The sequence below is a fragment of the Tiliqua scincoides genome, chromosome 5 (genome assembly GCF_035046505.1).
Source record: "Tiliqua scincoides isolate rTilSci1 chromosome 5, rTilSci1.hap2, whole genome shotgun sequence".
NCBI lineage: Eukaryota > Metazoa > Chordata > Lepidosauria > Squamata > Scincidae > Tiliqua > Tiliqua scincoides.
Genome location: NC_089825.1, coordinates 28,811,400 through 28,836,381, shown reverse-complemented (window position 1 = coordinate 28,836,381; position 24,982 = coordinate 28,811,400). Strand labels below are relative to the sequence as shown.

Here is a 24,982-nt window from a genome sequence, read left to right as displayed (position 1 = left end):
TCATGTTGACGCAGAATTGTGAGCTCCGCAAAGACCGTTGTCATTCTACTTCTGTTCATGCTATAGAATGCAAGCTTCTAAGTTACACAGAAGTCTGCATCAGGCCTGAAAGAAACTGTGTGAATTTCTTATGTGGCAAAGAGCTAAGTTCAATTCTTAAACTATACTAGTTGATTATTGTTCATCAGGCGAGTTCTGTAAAACAAGAAAGATTGCATGTTCTTAGAGCTCTTGCTACTTTTAGAGCAGGGGTGCCCAAACCCCAGCCCTGGGGCCATTTGCGGTCCTTGAGGACCCTCAGTGCGGCCCTAAGGGAGCCCCCACTATCCAAAGAGCCTCTGGCCCTCTGGAGACTTGCTGGAGCCCATACTGGCCAGATGCAATTGTTTGACCTCTCTTGAGAGCTGTGGGATGAAGGCTCCCTCCACTGCTTGCTGTCTCACGTCTGTGATGTAGGAGCAGCAGCAGCAGCAAAGGAAAGGCCAGCCTTGTTTTGTGCAAGGCCTTTTATAGGCCTTGAGCTATTGCAAGACCTTAATTCGCTCATTCATATAAGTTCATCTTTAATATATTCATTTATGTAAACTTATGTAAATTTATTCAAATATTAAATGTAAATTAATTCTCCCCCCCCCGGCCCTCAAAACAGTGTCAGAGAGATGATGTGGCCCTCCTGCCAAAAACTTTGAACACCCCTGTTTTAGAGCATGAGAAATGCCTTGCTGGATCTGCCTAAGGTCCAGCTAGTCAAGCAGACTTTGGAAACTCATGAACAAAACAAATGTGATGTTGTGTTGCATTTGGGACACAAGAAACCCATTTGCCTCTGATGGGTTTTTTTGGTCAGTTTGCAAAAATGAGCACTTAGCTTTTCGGCAATGACATTCCTTTTCCCTCCATCCCTTTTGCCCCTCTAATTTGACAGACAGAAAATAAGTGCCATTTGATTTAACCTATGAGTCAGACATATAAAGTACTTACCCAAAAGGGTTTCTGGCAGGTGGCAGCACTGTGATGGAAGTAGAGCTGTAGATTGGCCTTACCTCTATTACTTCTCCTTGCAGCTCTAAAAGGATGTGATCTTGACAGCAATTTACATTTTATGGCTCAGGGTGTATTATTGGCAACCTTCAGTCTCGAAAGACTATGGTATCGCGCTCTGAAAGGTGGTTCTGGCACAGCGTCTAGTGTGGCTGAAAAGGCCAATCCGGGAGTGACAATCCCTTCCACACCGGGAGCAAGTGCAGTCTGTCCCTGGTCTGTCTCCCTGGCTATGGGCCTTCCTTCTTTGCCTCTTAGCCTCAGACTGTTGGCAAAGTGTCTCTTCAAACTGGGAAAGGCCATGCTGCACAGCCTGCCTCCAAGCGGGCCGCTCAGAGGCCAGGGTTTCCCACTTGTTGAGGTCCATCCCTAAGGCCTTCAGATCCCTCTTGCAGATGTCCTTGTATCGCAGCTGTGGTCTACCTGTAGGGCGCTTTCCTTGCACGAGTTCTCCATAGAGGAGATCCTTTGGGATCCGGCCATCATCCATTCTCACGACATGACCAAGCCAACGCAGGCGTCTCTGTTTCAGCAGTGAATACATGCTAGGGATTCCAGCACGTTCCAGGACTGTGTTGTTTGGAACTTTGTCCTGCCAGGTGATGCCGAGGATGCGTCGGAGGCAGCGCATGTGGAAAGCGCTCAGTTTCCTCTCCTGTTGTGGGCGAAGAGTCCATGACTCGCTGCAGTACAGAAGTGTACTCAGGACGCAAGCTCTGTAGACCTGGATCTTGGTATGTTCCGTCAGCTTCTTGTTGGACCAGACTCTCTTTGTGAGTCTGGAAAACGTGGTAGCTGCTTTACCGATGCGCCTGTTTAGCTCGGCATCGAGAGAATGAGTGTCGGAGATCGTTGAGCCAAGGTACACAAAGTCATGGACAACCTCCAGTTCATGCTCAGAGATTGTAATGCAGGGAGGTGAGTCCACATCCTGAACCATGACCTGTGTTTTCTTCAGGCTGATTGTCAGTCCAAAATCTTGGCAGGCCTTGCTAAAACGATCCATGAGCTGCTGGAGATCTTTGGCAGAGTGGGTAGTGACAGCTGCATCGTCGGCAAAGAGGAAGTCACGCAGACATTTCAGCTGGACTTTGGATTTTGCTCTCAGTCTGGAGAGGTTGAAGAGCTTTCCGTCTGATCTGGTCCGGAGATAGATGCCTTCTGTTGCAGTTCCAAAGGCCTGCTTCAGCAGGACAGCGAAGAAAATCCCAAACAAGGTTGGTGCAAGAACACAGCCCTGCTTCACTCCGCTTCGGATGTCAAAAGGGTCTGATGTGGAGCCATCGAAGACAACAGTGCCCTTCATGTCCTTGTGGAAGGATCTGATGATGCTGAGGAGCCTGGGTGGACATCCAATCTTGGGGAGAATCTTGAAGAGGCCGTCTCTGCTGACCAGGTCGAAAGCCTTTGTGAGATCTATGAAGGCTATAAAGAGTGGCTGTCGTTGTTCCCTGCATTTCTCCTGCAGTTGTCTAAGGGAGAATACCATATCAGTGGTGGACCTGTTGGCTCGGAATCCGCACTGCGATTCTGGATAGACGCTCTCTGCAAGTACCTGGAGCCTCTTTAGTACAACTCGGGCAAACAGCTTTCCTACAACGCTAAGGAGAGAGATGCCGCGGTAGTTGTTGCAGTCACCCCTGTCACCTTTGTTCTTGTACAGCGTGATGATGTTTGCATCCCTCATGTCTTGAGGTACTCCACCTTCTCTCCAGCAGAGACAGAGGATTTCATGCAGCTCAGTGACGATGATCAGGCTCAGGGTGTAGCTAGTAGCAAATGAGGATGATACCAACAATTAGAAAAACAGAAGAAACAAATGGAAAAAAATAGTCTCTGCTGAGAATTTTTGCTGTCTTACAGCCCAATTCTAACCCACTTTCCAGTGCCAACTCAGCCCCAATGCAGATCAAAGACAACAAAAGGGCCTTTTTAAGTGCCCTCCCCATTGCAGGATGCAGCACACACCCCATTGGCACAGCTACATTGGTGCTGGGAAGTTAGTTAGGGGGTGCAATCCTAACCAGTGCACTGGTTCTTGCACTGACCTAGCTGCAATGCAGGTAAGGTGACAAACACATTCTGAACCACCATTCAGAGCGAGATACCATAGTCTTTTGAGACTGAAGGTTGCCAACAACAACAAACACAAGAACATAAGAGCATAAGAAGAGCCCCACTGGATCAGGCCAAAGGCCCATCTAGTCCAGCTTCCTGTATCTCACAGTGTTCCACCAAATGTTTCAGGGAACACACAAGACAACAGACACAACCTGCGTCCTGGTGCCCTCCCCTGCATCTGGCAATCAGAGGCAGCCTGCCTCTAAAACCAAGAGCTTGCACATACCTACTATGACTTTTAACCCATAATGAACTTTTCCTCCAGAAATTTGTCCAATTCCCTTTTAAAGGCATCTAGGCAAGATGCCATCACTACTTCCTGTGGCAAAGAGTTCCACAGACTAATTACACGCTGGGTAAAGAAGTATTTTCTTCTGGCATACATGCCCTTACCTTGAGGAGGCCCCCTTAACTGCCTCCCCACTGTAGTATGCAGTGCACGCCACACTGGCACAGCTACATCAGTGCTGGAAAGTTGGTTAGGACTGCGCTCAGGATTGAGTTGTTAGACTGCCAACAGCAGCAATTCTGATTTTAGATCCTTGCTGGTTTCTGTGACCCCAGCTAAAAGGCTAAGCTTGAACCCTGCCCCTTATCATGGTAATTTATTATGTGTATGAAACTTTTTCACGTGGGACAGCATGTGCCATCCAAAACATCACTAGCCTGCTTCTCTATAGTCTTTCTCTAGAGAAGCATGTCAAAGACACCCTTGGAACATTTTCCAGTGGCTCCTTTAACATGGAAAATTGCGTTGAATCAGGTCAAGAACATTTCTGCATAAACCTTTGTCTTTTTCCTTCTTTTTTCTTACTTCAAGAACTTCTAAGGGACCTGAACTGTGGTTTACCTGTGGAGACCAGGAGGCCATCACTGATCCACCCTCATAGAGCCATTCAGTGCTTTTGTTGTGGATCAGCCATTGGTGACATTTGCCAGTATTCTAGTTGCTACTCCAAATTGCTGGTAAACTTGTTCTCACCCAGCAAGTATAACTTATCACAGTTGCTTTTCTCTGGGAATCTGGATTGCCCTTTCTGATGTTAGTGCAAGTCATATTTCACATCTCTCCTCTGCTTACCCATGCCATTTTGAATGCCTCACTAATTTTAAACACATTTTTTGGTTCTGTTTCTTTGGACTGTGTGCATCTCCAGAACATGATTCTCTAACCTCCTACATTTAATTCCCCCTTCCCAAAGTCTGCTATTCTTCCCATTGCAAGACTATCCCCTGGAAAAAAAAAAGAACCTATGGTGATGGGGATATTGCTCAGTGCAGGAAATGTCAGTAAGATAGGAAGGGTAAGCAGGCTTATAGCAAGGCAAAGGACTTTCATCTGTAAGGCTTTCATCTGTTACACATGCAGGAATGTGTTTTGTGACACTTTACTGGACAGAAAGAGCAAGGGAAATATAAACTTTTTGCCACTCACCCAATTACACAGAATTGGGAAGACCATAACACAGAAAACCAAGCACAAGGAAGGTATATAGCACTTACCACATTACCAATGCTAAATAAATGTAAAATAGGAATAGTTCACACACTACAGCTCAGGGCTGATTAACCCTTGAATATATAGCAGGATGCAGTATGTTTGCCAGGCTGATGCAAAAGACCTGAGATTCCTGAGCTGGGGCTGGCAATGTCACAAAACTGCTAACTCTTGAAACTGAAGGGTGGTGGGACCTGCTACCAAGTGCCGGGAGGGGGTCTGGTCATTTTGGCAAAAGCCGGTCATTTTGGCAAACCAGCACCCCAACCCTCAAATGAGTGTGTGAACAGCCTCAGCTAGACAGTGTGGCTAGGAAACCTGAAATCTCAACTTGTGTCTTTGATCAGCCAAGACTCTTCACACATCCAAGTCGTCTCTTGACTTTGCACTTAACAAGTGATGAGCATACAGGCTTGACTGTGAATCTGCTCTCAGTAATGATGGTTTGGAGGGGTGGGGGAGTCTGGTTCTCTGGGTAAAGGTAAAATGCTAATTTACTCTGACAGAGAAGGTTGTCTGTGACTTACTGTATTTCCCCCAGAATGACAGTTCTGCGTGAGTTACGGCATTCAATTTTAATAACTACTTACCTTTCCCTAACAGATCATAGAGCTATTTTGTTTTATTAGATCCAAGGCTACTTAGGCCTGATTGTGCTCATTTAACCTTGGCTCTTTTCCAGCATCTGCACTGGAAGGATGCTGAAAACCCCCTTCTAGACATTTCATTCATGGCTTAGCAGTAACTATGGGCAGTTTCTTTTTTAAAGGAAGGAATACCAGAGGAAATGTTAAGTACACTGTATTTACATTACCCATTAAAGCTAAGACCAACCTCTGAACATACCTTTCAAAGATGATGAACTTGCCTCCTCTCCTGCACTTCATACTTGGATTGACTGAGAATGCCTTCTTGATACTTTCATCCATGTATCAAGTTCAGAAGAGCTAGGATACACAAAGAGAGACATTCACAGTGGTTGACAAGGATGGACTTCCTTCGTTGCATGTTCACAAATGCCACAGCTGGCCCTCGTATGGACATTTTTGAGGTGCAGAAGGTTCCATATTTAGCTCCACTTCCAAAGTATCAGTTGATGGGGCTGCGAAAAATGTCTATCTGAGGTCCTGGAGAAAAACTGCCAGCCAGAGGAGACAATACTAGACAAGAGGAACCAATGGTCTGACCCAATAGGAGGCACCTATATAGAATCATATACAGCTGCCTTCTTGTGTATTCATGTGTGATAAATTCATACAGGTGTACACATGAATGTTGCAAGACCTTCCTATTTTGGCCTGGTTTTTAGTAGTTTGAATTTTTTCCTATGTTATATTTCTAATCTGATTTTTGAAAAATAATGTAATACACCATCTACTCAAAAGGCGGAAGGAGACGTTTTCCCAGTATGTTCCCAGTAGAATTTTGCTGAGAGCCAAATTCCACCTTACAGCCTTTATTACCGTAAATTGTCATTTTGTCCTTCTAAAACATCCCTCTCTCAAATTCATCTTAAATAAGCTCTCTCTCTCTCTCTCTCTCTCTCTCTCTCTCTCTCTCAGTCTCACTCTCACTCTCACTCTCACTCTGGTCAATCAATCTTTACGTTCTGGGACTGTGTTCAACTTCCATTGCTGGCAAAATTCTTTTTAGCACTACAAGCATACGAAGTAGGAAAAGGTATATCCTTCACATTAATATCCTTGAAATAACCCAACAAGAGCGTCAATGGGTCCTTTCTAAGTAAATATCTAGTAACATCATGTGACATTCATAAGTTTGATTTTTATGTGCAGATTTTACATTTTTTTAATATTTTGGTACGAAGTCCAGAGAAAGGATGCTTGGGTACATGTGCATGTGTGCTTGGGTGCATTTATACCTTGTCCACCCCAACACTTTAGCATCTCTTTCTAAGAACTGTCCCACCACTTCCCCCGGAATTTTCATGTTATTGAGTGGGATTCTCAGAGGGTTACATTTTCATAGATCTGGTGAGATAACTAAGGGCCAAATCCTATCCAAGTTTCCAGTGCTGGTGCAGCTGTGCCAATGCATCTTTTGGTGGGGAGGTATTCACAGAGGCCTCCTCAAGGTATGGGAACATTTGTTTCCCTATTTCAGGGTTGCATTGTGGTTGCACCAGTGATGGAAAGTTGGATAGGACTGGGCCCTAAGGCTGCAATCCTATGGACACTTTTTAGGGAGAAAGACTTACTGAACACAGTGGAACTTACTTCTGAGTAGATATGTATAAGATTGTGTTCTAAATCAACTAGTCCCTCCACAGTTGGCCCAAGACCTCTAGGTGCCCTTGCCTGCTGACATACCAACTTCTACTACTCCCACTCCCTGAGCTGGAAGAAGTAAGGGAGATGGTAGAAGAGGAAGTGTGGAAGAAAGGAGAATGTGGGCTAGAGTGTCCCTAGAGATGCTTTAGCCCACTGGTACTCACACTTCTCAGGAATAAATCTTCCAAGATAAGCCTTTGTGGGGGAGCAGGAAGGTAGCAACACAATCCTCAGGATCACGCTGCTACTGAGGAAGGGGGGCTATTTTAAAACTTATGTGGTGTCAGGGTCCAGGGGGGTGTGGGGAGCCCCACGGAGTGCTCTGCAGGGCTCCCCCGCAGCTTGTAAAAAGTGGAAGTTGTGATCACGACAAAACTGAAAGTGGGTCACAATTGCAACATCCACTTTTTCCTGGGAATCATCTCCCTGCTTTCCCCCAAGACCCACCAGTCTGAGGACCACTGCTCTACTCTATCACTTTCCTCCACACTTCTTCCTCCCGCCCCCTCTTCCTCTTGTAAACGAGGGAATGAAAGAAGGAGGAACAATGGAGGGGGGCATCCTCTCCCAATCAGCTTGCCTGAGGCAACCACATCAGTTGACCTCCTGAATGGATCAGCTTCTCTCCAAACTGAAAGAACAACCCTATTGGGTTGATATGTCTTTGGGTCTCAAAAAGGACATAGTGGAAATGGAAAAGGTGCAAGGAGAGCGACTAAGATGATTACTGGGCTGGGGCACCTTCCTTTTGAGGAAAGGCTACAGCGTTTGGGCCTCTTCAGCCTAGAAAAGAGATGCCTGAGGCGGGTTATGATTGAGACATACAAAATTATGCAGGGGAAGGATAAAGTGGATAGAGAGATACTCTTTACACTCTCACATAACACCAGAACCACGAGACATCCACTAAAATTGAGTGTTGGGAGAGTTAGGACAGACAAAAGAAAATATTTCTTTACTCAGCGTGTGGTCAGTCTGTGGAACTCCTTGCCACAGGATGTGGTGATGGCGCCTGGCCTGGATGCCTTTTAAAGGGGATTGGACAAGTTTCTGGAGGAAAAATCCATTACGGGTTACAAGCCATGATGTGTTTGTGCAACCTCCTAATTTTAGAAATGGGCTATGTCAGAAGGCCAGATGCAAGGGAGGGCACCAGGATGCAGGTCTTTTGTTATCTGGTGTGCTCCCTGGGGCATTTGGTGGGCCGATGTGAGATACAGGAAGCTGGACTAGATGGGCCTATGGCCTGATCCAGTGGAGTTGTTCTTATGTTCTTATGATATAAATGTACTATAAGTGGGATATGAATAACAAAACCCATGATGTACATTATATGGACAACATGGACAAGTAGAACTTTAAGGGAGTTACTGTTCTAGATGGGCTGCTGGAAGCTGCCAGAAGCTGCTGGAAATAGCCTAAAGCTGCTGGTACAGCCTAAGGCTGCAATTCGATACATACTTACCTGAGAGTAAGGGCACAATCCTAACCAACTTTCCAGCACTGGCATAGCTGTGCCAGTGGGGCATGTGCTGCATCCTACAGTTGGGGGGGCAGTCATGGGGGCTTCCTCAAGGTAAGGCAATGTTTGTTCCCTTACCTTAAAGTTGCATTACCCTTATGTCAGTGCTGGAAAGTGGGTTAGGATTGTGCCCTAAGTCCAATTGGGTTCAATGACTTACTTCTGAATAGACATGTATAGGACAGTACTGTTAGGCATTAAAGGAATGGATAAAGCCTTACTCATACAGATATCAAGCAAGTAATCTCTAAGGCACAGCTCTCTCTCTCTCTCTCTCTCTCTCTCTCTCTCTCACACACACACACACACACACAGAGAGAGAGAGAGAGAGAGAGAGAGAGATAAATCCAGATAAATTTATTAACCAGAGAAATTCAGCCTTTTCTATATAAAAAAGTAATTTTTAAAAAGTAATAAAAACGATTACCAGGATGGGAGATTCTGTGGCATTGTTGATATCACTCATGTTCCTGCACTCAGGACTGGATTAAAGGAGTGAATGATGGCATGAAACCCAACTCACAATTGAGTGGAATATTGCCTTTGAGGGAATTGTGCCTGTGAGAAAACTCAGGTAATTGTTTGCCAGAGGCTTCACCACATCTCTGAGAGGAAAGACTATGAAATGCTCATCGTGTGCTTACTGCAATTCAAGAGTACGAGAACTGGTGTAGCAACGTGACTACAATATTGAGTTGTGAATCATGACTCCTTCAGTCCAATTCTTGCCTCAGCAACAACTCAGAAAGAGTCAGTTCCAATTATACAGTACTTCTATTGCCCGACTGACTGCACACATTACAAGATGTGCATACCCACAACTCTTGGCCCTTCCCTGTGTGAGTTGGGGCTAGTTTCCCCCATTGTGGGGTGTGCATGTGTCTAAATAAGCAGCACATTTAGAGGGGCAGTTCAGATACCCCCCTCCCCACTCAGACTCAAAGGAAGGGGGCAGGATATGTTGAGCACAAGTCTTATCATGCATGTACTCCGTCAGGCAACGGAGGTTTCGGCTGAACTGGCCCAAAGGGACCTTAGGCAAGCTCACCTCTCTCTGCCCCAGGGGCCACGTGGGGATAATAATATTTACCTTGCAGGGTTGTTGTAAAGATTGTATCAAAATGATATCGAGATAATTGGTGTGATGTGCTTTGCACACTGAGACCATGTTGTGCACTTAAAGGTGCATAAGAAAAATGTACACAGATTCTCACACATGATTTTCTTTCCAAACAAGACAGGCTAAAGACCTCTGATGTCTCCACAAATTCAGGCCCAGATTAACATCATAGTGAAAGCAGCTTATGCTACAGGCACTGCATTTTCAAGGGCCTGCACCCAGTAGCATTGCTATTGGGGGGGCAGCCGGCCCCCCTGGGGACCAGGGATCAGGGGGTGTCGCAGGAGGCAGAGGGTACCCAAGATGGCAGATCCACTGAAATCCTATTCATGCCTACTCAGAAGTCTAGCAAGCATTTTGGGGTGTTTTGCATGCTCTCCAGCCTTGCTTTCTTCAACATCCCTTACCCTTAGTCTAAACCATAGTCCTTTATTAAATTCCAGGGCGCAGTAGCCAGTTGTTTATATAGAGGACCACAGGCAGTACTTGAGCAAAGTTAGTGTTTTATTAGCAGCCCAATCCTATCCACTTTCTTGGGAGTAAGCCCCATTGACTCTCATAGGAGTTACCTCTGAGTAGATATGCATAGGATTGGATTCTAGGGCAGCCCTCCAAATATACATACTTACTTTTTTCCATATTTGGAACTAATTGACAGTATATTTATTATTCAGTTGTATTATCTGCACTGCATCGCCAGTGAATAAAAGAATCTGTTTACTATGCAAGTAAATATTTTATTTTTTAATATTTGTGTGTGTGTTTTTAAAATTTAGGGCCCTGCACTAGCTTAAACTGGCCCTATGAATCCAGTATATCACTTGTACTTTTCCATGCCAGAATTTGGATATAATCAACAGGGAAGGGCCCATTATCGTCGTGCCCTCCATTGGTGCTCCGAGAACTGCCTGTCTGGCTCCGTTGGAAGGAGGATGCTGAACACGTGAGGTCTTTCTTCATGTTTTTATTCCGCCTCCTCAAAAGCAAAGCACACACAGAGCTGTGTCATACCACAACCCCACGCAGGAGTGCAAACAAATAATTAGGACAATTCGAGTCTTCAAAGTTGAGGGGAACTGACAGAAGAGAGAGAGAGAGAGAGAGAGAGAGAGAGAGAGAGAGAGAGAGAGAGAGAGAGAGATCCCTTTTAAAGAATAAACTGGCAGAGAAGCTTTAAGGTCCCAATCCTATCCAATTTTCCAGTGCTGATGCAGTTGTGCCAGTGGGGTGTGTGCTGCATCCTGTGATGGAGGGGCAGTCACTGGGGCTTCTCAAGGTATGGGAACATGTGTTCCCTCACTATGGGGCTGAACTGTGGCTACACCAAGGCTAGAAAGTTTGATAGGATTGGGCCCTAACAGCCCAGTCCTGCCTAACTTCCTGCACAGCGATGCAGTTCACCACTGTGGCATCTGCTGTATCCTGTGGAAGAGTTTGGGACTCTGAAGGCCTCTTTGAAGGAAGGGATCATTTGTTCCCTTTCACCAAGGAGTCGCTGCCAGCCCAGTGGATAGAGGTGTTTGAAAATGGTGGTTTTTTAAATTTATTGAATTAAAATGCAGTGTGGTGTTTTGTGTTTTTAGTAACAACTGAATACACAATTTCAGTGCCTCTTACTCATTACCTATGGATAGAGGTGTCTGAAAAATACTTCTACCAGTGGGTCACCTCAGATCTGCACCAGTGATATCACTAGGGCAGATCCATGAGGATGCAGAAAGAAGGATCAGGCCTGGAAAGGGTGTCAGGATTTGGCAGGCATCACTGCTGCTGAACCAGTCGCCTTACTGGCCTGATCCGGCCTGCCTCCATTGCCTCCCTGTTCCACCCACCCCATTCCACCCCCTCCTTCCTTTCCACCAGCTCCCTACACAATCCCCTGTATAATCAAGGCAGCCAGCATCTGATATCTGTCATTACCCAGAGCCAGTCACTTGGCACTTCTGGCAGGGTCAACACCTGCTCTCCAACAAGTTGCTGAAGAAAGCAGGGATGGGAAAATCCAGCACGGCTTGAATCAAATTGCTGAGTCACTGCCCCCCCCCCCCATGATTTGACTCGACAACAAGTCATAACAGGGGCACTTTCCGAGTCTCTGAGTCACCTTTTAGTGACTCCAAAAGACTTGAGTCAAGTCACCCCCCCTTTAAAAACCCGCCATGGAAAAATTTGTTATGTTCCTTCCTTCCTTCCTTCCTTCCTTCCTTCCTTCCTTCCTATCAGAGACAGGAAAAGAGATCCCAGTTCTGCCTCCCTCTTCCTGCTCACATTAACTGTTTCCTGCCTCCCAGTTGGAACTTCTCTGCAGCTTGCCCACTGGAATGCTGGCACCACAAGGTTTTTCACACAGCGAAAACAGTAAGTAAGCACCCCCAGACACAGGCAGAGTCGAGTCTGCACGCATGACGATGAGTGCCAAGGCAGGGGGCCCTGACTCTTTTTCAGAGTCTTCCATGAGCGCAACTCACGAGTTACCCCAAATCACTCATTTTCGTGATTCGAGTCCGAGTCACTAACACAAGTTCCCAAACCCTGGGAGAAAGTGTGTTAAGCCAGAAAGTGTGTTATGCCACCAGAACACAAGGTCCGGTGCCGCAACTCTTCAATCAAATTGGGCCATAAGATTTATTGTAAAAGAACAAGCATCAAAAATAAGGTGCTTCGCTAATGGCTCAAGAAGAACACACTAGAAGTTATCTTAATTGATGTGGTTGTGTGTGTTCCTAGAATGTGCTGAGAGTGCATATGTGCTTGTATTTGGTGCACTGATAAGAAAGGAAAAGGAAATAATGGGGGAGGGGAAGAAGGTTACTCTTTAGTCCCTTTTCCATGGTTACTGAGAGGAGGGATTGACAGAGGGAAATTACAAGAGAAAAGAAGGGTAACAGTGCAATGATAGCTACCCTCCTGAAGACAGCTTGCATGTTCCCTTTGGTGCTTTGGAAATTTAAGAATGAAGTGAAGGCAAAGGGGGTCTCCAGGAGTCACAAAGACTCTTTGACTGACCCATAGTATTTATTGGAGGCTGGAAGAATGCTTAGGTGTTGATGAGGGTGAGGCAAACTTGGGGTTTTCTAATCAGATGTGTTTCTGGGATTGGGATTATTTGGGGATGCATAAGGTATGTTCTTTGTGTGTTCATTTTTTCCAAACCCGTAATCAATGTGAAAAGGGTGGTCTAGCAGACCAGATGGCACCCCATCTTGCACCCACAAGCTGCAGTTTTATAGCCTTGTCTTCTTCCTCTGGATATACAACTTGCAGGGTAGCAGCAGAGGTCAGGGGCCTTGAATGTCTGAACAGCGTCTCAGACCAAACTGGGTCCATTGATTCACACAGTCCAGAATGCATTGCAATATTGACATAAGCAGGCAGGCCTGACTTGAATTATGCTGCTTGACATAAGTGCATATACAGTCTGATTATTAAAAGAACAAAAGATAATTCAAGAAATCACCTCTGGTAAGAAAAAAGGGGTAGGGACAGCAGTTGTTTTCTCCCTCAGTTGAGGAAGCTGCACTTATTGGATTTAGGTTTAAGATTTAGGTTACACAGTCCGCACACAGATCTGGGTGCAAAAAAGCCAGAATGCCTTGTCTTGTGCATTTGGGGGATGGGGTAAACAGGCAAAAGGACTTTCTTCCTCTGGTTTTTACACTTGGACTGTTCTCAGTGCATTTTATGCTGCTGTTTTGGCCATCATACTTTGACATTGGTTTATCTTTGTGTTGTTAGCACTGATGTAGCTAGAAGGGGGGGGTGGCACACTAAGTTTTGCAGGGAACCTCACCGCAGAATGACTTGGAAAATCACTGAGCAAATCCCAATCCATAGACTCTAGGAAATAACAACAGGGCAATTTTGACAAAGTTTATTTTTGAATAAGGAGCACAAGCAAGGTACTTCATCTACATTACAAATGAACACTGCAGAAATAGCAGGCATTTCTCAAACATCAATTATTGGATGAAAAAAAGGGGCTCAACTTTTGTCTGACTGAGCACAAAAACACTTTCAACACTCCTAAGATGCATCAGGTTTCTCGCTTGAGTGCATTCTCTGGTGTCTCATAAGATCACTACTCTGACTGGCACTTTCACACTCCTGACACTTACAGGGTTTTCCCCCTTGTGTGGATTCTGTGATGGGCTATAAGGCTGCTGATGACACTGAAGCTCGTTTCACACTCCTGGCACTTAAAAGGTTTCTTCTGCATGGGTTCCATGGTGATGCTTAAGTACACTAATCTGCCTAAAAGTCTTTTCACACTTCCGGCACTTATAGGGTTTCTCCCCCATGTGGATTCTCAGATGGCACTTGTTTCTCATTCTGACTGAAGGTCATTCCACACTCCTGGCACTTATAGGGCTTCTCCCCTGTGTGGGTTCTATGATGGACTAAAAGGCTGCTGCTGACACTGAAGCTCTTTCCACACTCCTGGCACTTATAGGGTTTCTCCCCTGTGTAGGTTCTCAGATGGTACTTAAGTTTCTCATTCTGACTGAAGCTCTTTCCACATTCCTGGCACTTATAGGGTTTCTCCCCTGTGTGGGTTCTCTGGTGCATCTTAAGCACAGTACTCTGCCTAAAAGTCTTTCCACACTCCTGGCACTTATAGGGTTTCTCTCCTGTGTGGGTTCTCAGATGGTACTTAAGATAATCCTTCCGACTGAAGGTTATTCCACACTCCTGGCACTTATAGGGTTTCTCCCCTGTGTGGGTTCTATGATGGACTAAAAGGTTGCTGCTGACACTGAAGCTCTTTCCACATTCCTGGCACTTATAGGATTTCTCCCCTGTGTGGGTTCTCAGATGGTACTTAAGTTTCTCATTCTGACTGAAGCTCTTTCCACATTCCTGACACTTATAGGGTTTCTCTGCTGTGTGGGTTCTCTGGTGGATCTTAAACACACTACTCTGCCTAAAAGTCTTTCCACACTCTTGGCACTTATAGGGTTTCTCTCCTGTGTGGGTTCTCAGATGGTACTTAAGATAATCCTTCCGACTGAAGGTTATTCCACACTCCTGGCACTTATAGGGTTTCTCCCCTGTGTGGGTTCTCAGATGGTACTTAAGTTTCTCATTCTGACTGAAGCTCTTTCCACATTCCTGGCACTTATAGGGTTTCTCCCCTGTGTGGGTTCTCTGGTGCATCTTAAGCACCCTACTCAGACCGAAGGACATTCCACACTCCTGGCACTTATAGGGTTTCTCTCCTGTGCGGGTTCTGTGATGGAGTATAAAACTGCTGCTGATACTGAAGCTTTTTCTATACTCCTGGCATGTAAATGGCCTCTCCCCTGGGTTCTCTCCTCTTTGCTGTGAGAACCGCTCCCCCTTTCTTCCAATCTGGTCCCAAAACGATGCTGATGAAATAAGAAAAGAAATGCAGTAAGTGGCCAAAGAAGAAACTGCAGTTAGTTGGGGAATTTTGATGTCTAAGACCCCAAGAGCCCCTGAATCAGAGGGGGGAGCAGGGTGTCTAACAGGTATCTGTGAAGCTGGGCCATGCCCTCCCAAGGACCCCCTCGTCACCAGGATAAGGATCCAGACCAGGCAGCAGATACTTGAAGGCTGTTTAATCTCATCAGTAGTTTTACACTCATCTAGATGGTCAGGTATTTGTGTTGTCACAGAGCTCACCTTGCATCTTTACAGGAATTGTTTCATTTTGTTTCCCCAGGAACAAAGGCCTCCTTGAGGCAGCGTGGGCCAGTCGGGCACCTGGTATAGCCTTCTCCTGCCCTCGTTCACCCAGAGAAGGTCCCAAGGGTACTCCAGGGCATCAGAGGAGAGACCACCACAGCCTTCAGATGGGCACTGCAAAGCTCAACTTTGTGGCAGTGAGGCTGAGCCCAGGGGCAGCAGCTCTGTGCTGCTAACCCCGAGCCTGTGAGGAGTAACCTCAAACTAGAGCTAGGGTCTCTCTCAATGGACAAACCATCCTAACCAGCACTGTAGCTGCTCAAAGGGAGTCCTTTATGTAGCAGGCAGCCCAATCCTATCCTTCCCAGTGCTTTCCCTCCGAGGAAAGCCCCAGGACCCGCAATGGGGTGTCTCACGTCTGCGCTGAAGCCCGACACGGAGGGCAGGATCCGGCAGGTCCCACCCCCCTCCCAGACCGGAATGTAAACTGGAAGCACAGTTTCCGACCATGTCGGGAGCCTCAGAGAGGCTTCCGCATGGTCCTAGAGAGGCACAGTACTCCACGCCCAGGGCATTTGCCCCATTTAGTTAAAGGCAGGTCTGCTACTGTACATTGGTCCTTTGACAGTGGCTGGAATGAGGGGTTTTAAAAGGGGGCCAGTGGGTCAAATTAAAGATTAGAGCAGCAACAAGGCAGACAGATGGGTAAAGAAGGAAAGAACAGAAGAAACAAGGGTCAGAAAACTCAGTTTTTTGTATCTTTCTCCCATCAGTTATTGTTAACACACATGCTTTGGAGACACATGCACTGTGAGGACACAAAGGATCAGGGATCCCTGATTGATACCAGTTCTTTGATCACAGGCTTATACGATGCTGGGAGTTTGTGAGTGTGTGCTTCACAACCAAAGACTGGGAGATTCACTAATGACGGCTGGTGCGTTTTCCACCAATCTGTTCACACACATGCTCTGGAGACGTGTGCATAGCACATTTACAAATGCCCGAAATATGCATGTCTGGGGATCTTCCAGTCTTTGGTTGTGACAGACACACCCACAAACTGTCACCATAAGAATAAAAGGAGATGGGACATCACTTGGCGGCCATCTAGTTCCAAAAAACTAATTTATTGACTAACGCATGAACTAAAAGCAATAAAATAAATTTATATTATTCTAGTTAATATAATAATTTTAATTTTTTTAATTAATAAGCTCATGGCCTAGGTTGGAGGTGGGTTTCTTCTGTATTGTACTCATGTTACTTGCTTGCTGGGCCTCTGGTTCATCCCTCTCCACCTACCTGTGAAGAATGCTGCTACCTCATCTGACAGCCTTTTCCTCTTGCCTCAAGTGGCCACTGAGAGGGGAGGGAATTATACAGCATCCCCTTCCTCCTCCTTCGTATAGGACAGCTTCCTTGGGTTCCTACGTCCTCCAGTGGCTAAGAAGGCAGAGCCCTCAGCCTTGCTTCCTGCCACAATCCCTCACTACTGGCACAGACTGAACTCCTGATACTGGGGTCTGCCTTATAGGCATGTGTGGTCTCACATGCCAACCCAGAATCCACCTTCCTAGTGTCCCTGTCACCCTGGTAACCAGGAATCCTGCCTTGGGAGAGGCATAAGTTGTCTCAGGACGCATTTGTCGTCCACATACAGGCAGCAGTGCTCCCTGTGGGATTAGTGACTGGTGTCTAGCAGTATACCACTTGATTGTCTAGGTGTCCTGGTACAGGGCTTAATGCTTGTACACAGGAGGTGGGTAACAGACCCTCCTAGATGGTTTGGCAGACACAAGGACAGGGGCAGCAACATTGCTCTTAGGGGGGTGGGGAAATATACACACACACACACACACAAAATTGAAATATGGTACCAAAAAAAAAGATAAAGCTCTTAATAACTATAAACAATTGCCACTTATATGGGCCAACATAATTATTCAAAAACCACCTCGGTAAATAAAACTATTCCTGCCTATATAAAATGAAATCATCTAATGCGCGCGCGTACACACACACGGAAAAACATGAAAACAGGAGTTGTGGTTGTTGCTTATTATTATTATCATATTTCTGTCCTGACTTTCTTCACCGGAGGGGGCCCAAGATGGTTAAACTGATCAGGGCGCAATCCAAAGCTCAAATGCTGCTCAGCTGGCACAAGTCTCTTGTGCTGGCCAATGAGTATTGTGAAAGTGCCATAAAGCACTTTTGCACTACTCTCGGGGGAGATAGGCCAGTGCGCGTCTGTACGTCAGCCTCCCCGCGCCAATGCAGGCCCCAGGGTAGAGTGAGTTTGTGCAGGCCAACTGTGGCTGGTGCGGGGATCGGGGAGCGTGGGGCAGGAGGAGAGGAGGCGGGAGGGAGGCGTTTTGGGACGGGGTGGGTGGCAGGTGGGTCTGTGGGCAGGTGGGGATCCTAGCTTGTTCCCTGTGTAGCTTATGCCAGATCCTAGCTGTGTTCCCGGGCAGCTCAGCCCAGTCCTGGACTGCTTGGATTTGCGCCACCAATTTAGGTGGCGTGGATCTGAGAAGCCCCACTGGGACTGCTGCAGTGTCACCCAGGGTAAGGGGAATTTTTTCCCCCTGCTCCGGGCTGGCCTGCATTCAGCCCCAGACTTGTGCTGGATATAGCGCAGGCCCACCGGCCTGCCTGTTGCAGCACAAATTAGGATTGCGCTGTTAGACAGTTTGGACAGCTAAGTAAGAGAGGGAAGAGAAAAGACTGACAGTCTGCTAGGGAATCCCAAGACAAGACAGCAGACCAAGGAAAAGGGGAAGGGGAGGAGACGTTGAGCAATCAGGAAGACCAATTCAACTGGGGATATACAGAGATGAATCACTTGATCCACCACCATAAATGGCACCGTGATGTTGTTGTCATCATGTGCTATGGAGCTGCCAGCACAAACAGCCAGAGGCTCCTCGAGGCCTTGCCAGAGCAGATGAGGTAGTGGAGGGGGCAGTTTACGGGAGGATCGGGATGGGGAGCGGGGAGGATAGGGGGCAGTTTGGGACCAGGAAGGCATGGATCTCAGTGGCAGCAGTGCACACCAAGATCTATCCCCCTTTCCTGTCCCAGACCTGCCCAAATGCTCCTTGGACGTGCCAACAAAACAGTCAGCATACATCCAAGGAGACCCATTGGCAGGCAAGTGGTCTCCTGGAAATTGCCTTTGATCTGCTGGTTCTGAGATATTTACTTCTGCACATTTTAGAAAGTTGCTTAAGGGTTGGGGGAATGGGAGTCCATTTAAGTTTGTTCTTTATTTCTGCGGTGTGTGTTGGAGCTTGGAGAAATCCTGGAACTCTGAGCCCATTTATTCATTCATCTAAGTTCCATCTCTAATGTATATATTTATTTAAATTTATTTTTCAGGCCCTTGACACTGTGCCGGACATATGATACGACTCTCCAGCCAAAAAGTTTGGAGAACCCTGATTTACAAGAATCAGCCCAAGTGTAGCCTCTATCCCTCTACCCTTGCACTGAAGCAGCTGTGCCAAGGAAGCTTGCACTGCATCCTGTTTGGGGGGGGGGGAGATTGGGACACATGTCTGAGGAAAGGGGGTATGCTGGCTGTTGGAGAGGATAGCATCCAGTGCAAATTGTCTGCTCTGGGTGCCACCCCTCCTGCCTTCAGAGTGCCTCCACCCTTCTCACCACTCTGACCTCTCCACACCCCGTTCGCCCCCTCGCCCTGCCAATCTACCTTCATTGGCAGGAACTCTGTCCCATTACTGAACACAGGTCTGTTCCAGAAGCACACTGCTCTGTGCGCTATTGGAAGGCCATTGGTGACAGCCCAAAAACACATCCTGCCACCAGCATGCTAGTTCTGCTGGCAGGGAGGGGGGATAGAATTGAGCCATTAAGGATCTTTTATGGAACCTTCGTTTGTAGTTTGATGGGCCTAAATGGTTGCTGGTATTGTGTTGCACTTTACCAATGGTGCAGAAGCTAACTACAGAGGCCAGTTGCTTCAACAGTGAGAACTCCCTGACTGAATTTGGCCATGGAGGTGCTGAGGCCACCTGTGGCTGGAGAACATTCTTTTATGTTGCTAACAATCTCATTTACTCCAATCCAGGAAATTCCCAGGGTGTGGCTTTTGTTCACAGGATGAAATGAGCTGTGTAGGTCCCTGGGAACTGAGACCTCCTGCAGTCCTATTTCAAAGTCATGCTACTGGACCGGAAAAATCAGTCACCATCTTTTGCAGGTACTTCTCAGAACCTTCCACAAACTATAATTCCCAGAATTCTATAAAAAGAGCCATCACATCAGTATGCTGAGAGGATATTTTCCTCTTTCTGTGGTCTGCACTCCAACCTCTCCCTTAAGGAAAGGTATTTTTCATCCATGTACATTCTACATGAGGAAGTTCCAAAGTACATCTGTCCCCCACTGCTCTCCTCTCTGAGCTCTCAATGTCACTTCACTATAAATGCAGGAATAGTTATGCTGTTTCTCTTTGGGCCATGTTTCGAACACAGTATGAGAGCCCAAAAACAGAGGGAAGTGCCCTCCAAAACACGTCTATCTACTTCAAGGGACAGCCAAGAACCTCTAGCTAATTTATGGCACCATGTCCCCAGTTTGGGGCCACCCTCCTCATCAAGAGACCCAGATCTGGGTTGGCCAGAAGGGGAGGATGTGGGACTATCAGGTGTAGCAGCAGCCATGCCCAGGACATGCAGCCTGGCCACCAACTAAGGGCCAAAGGATCCTCCTTACCTACAAAGACCACATTTTCATAATTGTCCATCATGACAGACTCATATAGGTGCCTTTGGCATGGACTCAGTAGAGACCACTCTTCACTGCTAAAATGCAGCGCTATCTCCGTGAATGAAATCAGGGTCTGAAAGAAAAAAGAGAAATGTCCTATTAGCAAGCAAGCCTAGGTCATGACTGCAGTCCAAGGAAAATCTGTGTGTTTCCTGCATGTGAGAAAGAGGTGGGCAATGTCACTAAGGGCAATCCTAACCCCTTATGTCAGTGTTTTCCAGCACTGGCATAGTGGTGCCAATGGGACATGTGCTGCATCCTGCAATTGGTGTCACTTATGGAGGCCTCCTCAAAGTAAAGGAATGTTTGTTCCCTTCCCTCAGAGCTGCATTGTCCTTGAGTCAGTGCTGGAAAGCACTGACATAAGGGGTTAGGATTGTGCCCTAAGGGTGACATTACGAAGGGGGACTCTGACTACCAACATTCACACATGATGGAGCCCTAAGGAAAGCTGCTAGAAGGAGGGGAAAGGAGAGGGGAGGAGAGAGGAAATGTTTCCAGAGGCTTTCCAGAGGAACACTGGAGAAGGGAAGATTTTAGGGTACAGGGAAAGGGGTTAGTAGGAAGGAAACCAGTAAAGTCCAGGTAGTCCAGGCTGAAGCAAAAATGCTGCGGCTGGGAATGTTACAGGAGGAGAAGCCCGAGCTGTCTCCTGCAAATCTCCCTTAACTTGCCTGGATGAGTGACAGCCATTTCTGTTCATCCACAAGATTTGGTTTGCTTTGTTTGATTGTATCTCTCTACTATCTGTCAGGGAGAGAATGGAGAAAAGTCTGAGTTTTTCTACCCTTGTCTTCCTGCTTCATGCAGAGCCTGAATTCCCTCCCACCGGTTCAGGTGATGCTGCGGAGAAGAGGGGCGGACTCATGGAGGAGCCTCTCGATGGCTCTGAGTCCCGATGGCCAGAAGCTGCCTGGCTTCCAGTGCAGAGGCAGCCTTGGTGGGGGGGGGGGCAGGAGCTCTGCCTCTCTGCATGACACTGGGGGGTTCCAGCAACCACCCTGGTCTCTGGCTCAGGGGATGGACGGGGTAGTTAAGGCCTGGGGGGATAAGATCAGGATCCCCCAAGGGGGCTGAAGGCGGTCCTGAGCCAGGGGCTGTGGCTGCCAGTCCAACCAGGCCTCACTCCCAGGGGCAGAAGGAGAGTCCAGCAGGCCCTTCCTCTCTGCCTTCCCCAGGGCAGCCTTGGCTCCGTTCTCCCCTCCAGAGCCTGCACTCCCAGTCCTCACTAGGCCTCTACCCACCCACTCCCAGGCCTTCCCTCTCCCACTGGGCTCAGGCCTTCTGACTCCCTCCTTTCCAGCCCTCTGGCAAGGCCACCTCCCCCTTCCAGAGCCAGTCCCAGGGCACAGCAGGGCCTCTTGGGAAATGTAGTCCCTGAGCCCAGCAGACCCATTACACATCATTAACTAGTCTACATCTGCCATTGACCTGCCCTCTCCCTTTTCTGCGTCCCTCCTGCACAAACTGGCATTTCTCCTTTGCTCAGCCCTGGTCTCATTCAGCCCCGTCTGTCCCCTGAGAAGTCTTGTTAGAGGGTTCCAGGCACGGCAATGGGGGGCACAGGCAGCAAGGCTCCCCCTCCCATATACTGGCCACCAGGGTGCTGGCAGAGCAGCAGCTGTGATTTCTGCCTTCGCGTACTCCTCTGGGTGTCTGACTGGGCTTTCCTCCTGGGAGTGGGTGCCCCAGCACAGCCCTGCTCCACCACTGCTGGAGGCCAAGCCCTTCAGCCCTGACCCGCTGCTTGCCGCCTGCCCTCTCTCAGGTGCAGAGCCCAGGAGGCACGTGAAGAACCCAACATGGATGGTCTTGGCCTTTGGCCAGTGACCCCAGAACAGGCCGCTTTCCTCCCACTGGTTGAAGTCCCTCCTTTGCACAGGTTTCCCTCACAGACCCTGTAAAAGGCTGCCTTGCTTGGGGATGGGGAATCCCAAACGTGGTGGCCGTACTTTCCCCTCTTCCTCCAGTGGTGAGAAATTTCAGGGATTGCATGAACCAGTGGCAGGGCTGAGACGATGAGCACTGGGGGTGAGAACAGTGAGGACCTCTGGCCGCTGTGGGACACTTGCTTTGCGTACAAATATGCAAGCGGAACCCAAAGGGAGGCAAGCAGGGGGGCCCTTACAAGGAAGCAGATCCACTACCCCACATCAGATCCCACAGAGAGAGAAAGAGAGACCCTTGCATCCCACAAAATTTCTGCTCCCCTCCATCGGTTTCCAGGCCCCCCTTTTGACTCTGGGCCCAGTTATGATGTACCCCCTGCACCCCCTCTCATGGGCCCTGTTGAAACTGGAAAATGTAAAATCTCAGGAAATTTTTGGGCTCCTTCCTTTGGCTCCTGGGGCCCCTTTTTGACCCTGGGCCCAGGTACAATTTACCCACTGCATTCCTCTCTCATAGACCCTGTTGGTCCATTGCAATGCCTGTCAAAATATTAGGCATGGTCTTGCCCCCATTTCTTGCCAGGATTTTATATCCCAGCAGAGAGTATTCTGAATTTGACTTTTGAAGTTTTACATCTGCGTAGTCTGGAATTCATTTTGATGTCCAGGATGAAAAGGCTGAGGGTGTTTTTGAAGGATCCGGGAGGAAGCAATTAGGTTTTGCTGTTCTTGCTCTGATGCAGTGAATCTGTTGGGGCTGCAGTGATGCAAACTGTGATTTGAATTGATGCAGCTAAAACGTCACACTGTGCCAGATAAGTGTGTGTGTGGGAGAGGGAGGTTTGCTCTGTCCTGCTGGATTGTTGGACAGGTCTGTCCATGAATTAGCATGACAAATGCTGTCCCCCTTACCTACTAGGGCAGCGATTTTCAACCTTTTTCATCTCATGGCACACTGACAAGGTGCTGAAATTGTCAAGGCACACCATGAGTTATTTTTTACAACTGACAAAGCACACCATGCTCCTGGTGGGGGACTTACATCCCCAATGGCCCTACTAATAAATGACCCTCCCCCAAATTCCCATGGCACACCTGTGGATCATCACAGCACACCAATGTGCCATGGCACACTGATTGAAAATTGCTGTTTAGGGTATAAGCCACTGCCTTTGCTGCCCCTTCATCTCCTCCAATTTCCTGGAGGGGAGGGAAATGGAGTGGAAGAGAAAGTGTGGAAAAAAGAAGAGTGCTGGCTAGAGTGTCTTCAGTAGTCTAGCCCACTGCTCTCTGCCCCTCCATATTTTCTCTTCCATTCCATTCTTGTCTTCCTTGTCACATTCAGGGGGTGGGGGGAGGAGGAGTGGCAGGGCCTCATAGCAATGTAATTAATATTCACAATATATTTCATTATTTCATCATGGCTGGGCAGCCCAACAATGTAACTCCCTCCCCTCACTGATGCAGCTGCACCAAGGGAGCACAAACTGCTCCCCACAGGAGGAGGGAGTTTCAAGCCCTGGAAGTCTCCTTGAGGAAAGATAACATTTGTTCCTTTGCTCCAGGGCAAGCCTATACTGCCTCAATGGGTCTACTCGGATCTGTGCCACCTATTTTGCTGGTGCAAATCTGAATGGACCCAGACAGGCTGATCGAGACTGGGAAGGGGGATAGATATCAGCGGAGCTGCTGCTGCTATTAACCACCACCTTCGCCCCCCCTTGACACACACCCCTCTCTGCCCCTGTCACTGTTCATCCTCCTACCTGTCCCATTCCGACCACCAACTGCCTCCTGAACTGACTTACTGGCACTGGCTTTCTGCAGTAGCTGCTGTCACCTGACCGTTACCATTCACAGTTTTTGGCAATGGCCAGGTTGCACTTTATAGCACATCACACTTTTTGACAATCATAAAGTGTGCTGGACCACTGGAACACATGTTCAGGCAACACAGCAGACCCATAGGATTGGGCTGCTAGAGTATGTTCTGTCCATACGAATCCAAAGGTGCTGAATCAACAGAATCTCTTCTCTCGTCAGTGAGTAAAGCCCTTTTTTCTTTAACGAAGGATTCAGATCTTCCTTATTCATCTCTTCATATATAATTTAAAGCAATGCAAAAAGGAAGGAGATGTTCTTTTCATGAGCTGAAGAATGTTACACCAATCATGAATGTTACGTAGCCAATGATCTATGCGTGATATATCTGACCACAGAAAGGATAATCCCAGACCTCACATTTGTCACCCAAGGGCACATTTACATGTCGTTTTTCTTTTGTTCTGCTTTGTTAAAAAGAGTACGTTTTACTCCTCCATCTTTCAGCTTTTTCTCTGAGATAAAAATCTTATCCGAGGCTGAGATAATGAATAATAACAGTGTTGGCTTATTGGCTTTTGTGCCAGTGCAGTGTCTTCTTTGATCCTCAGTGTCTAAAAATATGTGTTTTTATCATGAGTAATTGGAATTCAGTATAGCCCATTGATCATGGGATTTGCCTTGGTGGACCAGACCAAAATCAATCTAGCTCAGCACTTCTTTTCAACAGCAGTCAGCAAGAGGCCCGTGAAAGCTCACAAGCGTAGAAGTGATTGCTGTTTTTGGTTCACCATGGTTCCTTGGAGGTATACCACCTTGGACTATGGAGACTTCATTTATGGTATGTCAGAATGCCAGATGCAAGGGAGGGCACCAGAATGAGGTCTCTTGTTATCTGGTGTGCTCCCTGAGGCATTTGGTGGGCCGCTGTGAGATACAGGAAGCTGGACTAGATGGGCCTATGGCCTGATCCAGTGAGGCTGTTCTTATGTTCTTATGATAAAAAATGTCTAGGACACTCATGGGAGCTTTCCTAGCAAGTTTGTTTTGTACCATTTGGAATCATTCTGTAGACCAGGGGTGTCCAAACTTTTCGGCAGGAGGGCCACATCATCTCTGTGTGTTGGGGGTCGGGAAAAAAGAATTGATTTACATTTGAAATTTGAATAAATTTATATAAATGGATATATTAGAGATGGAACTGATATGAATGAATGAAGGACTCGCAATAGCTCA

The 24,982-nt window shown here is 47.3% G+C and overlaps 1 pseudogene; it reads right to left on the bottom strand.

Moving 5' to 3' along the window:
• Window positions 1–13,789: 13,789 nt before the first annotated feature.
• Window positions 13,790–24,982, bottom strand: part of LOC136652204 (zinc finger protein ZFP2-like) — a 31,421-nt pseudogene continuing 20,228 nt past the window's right edge.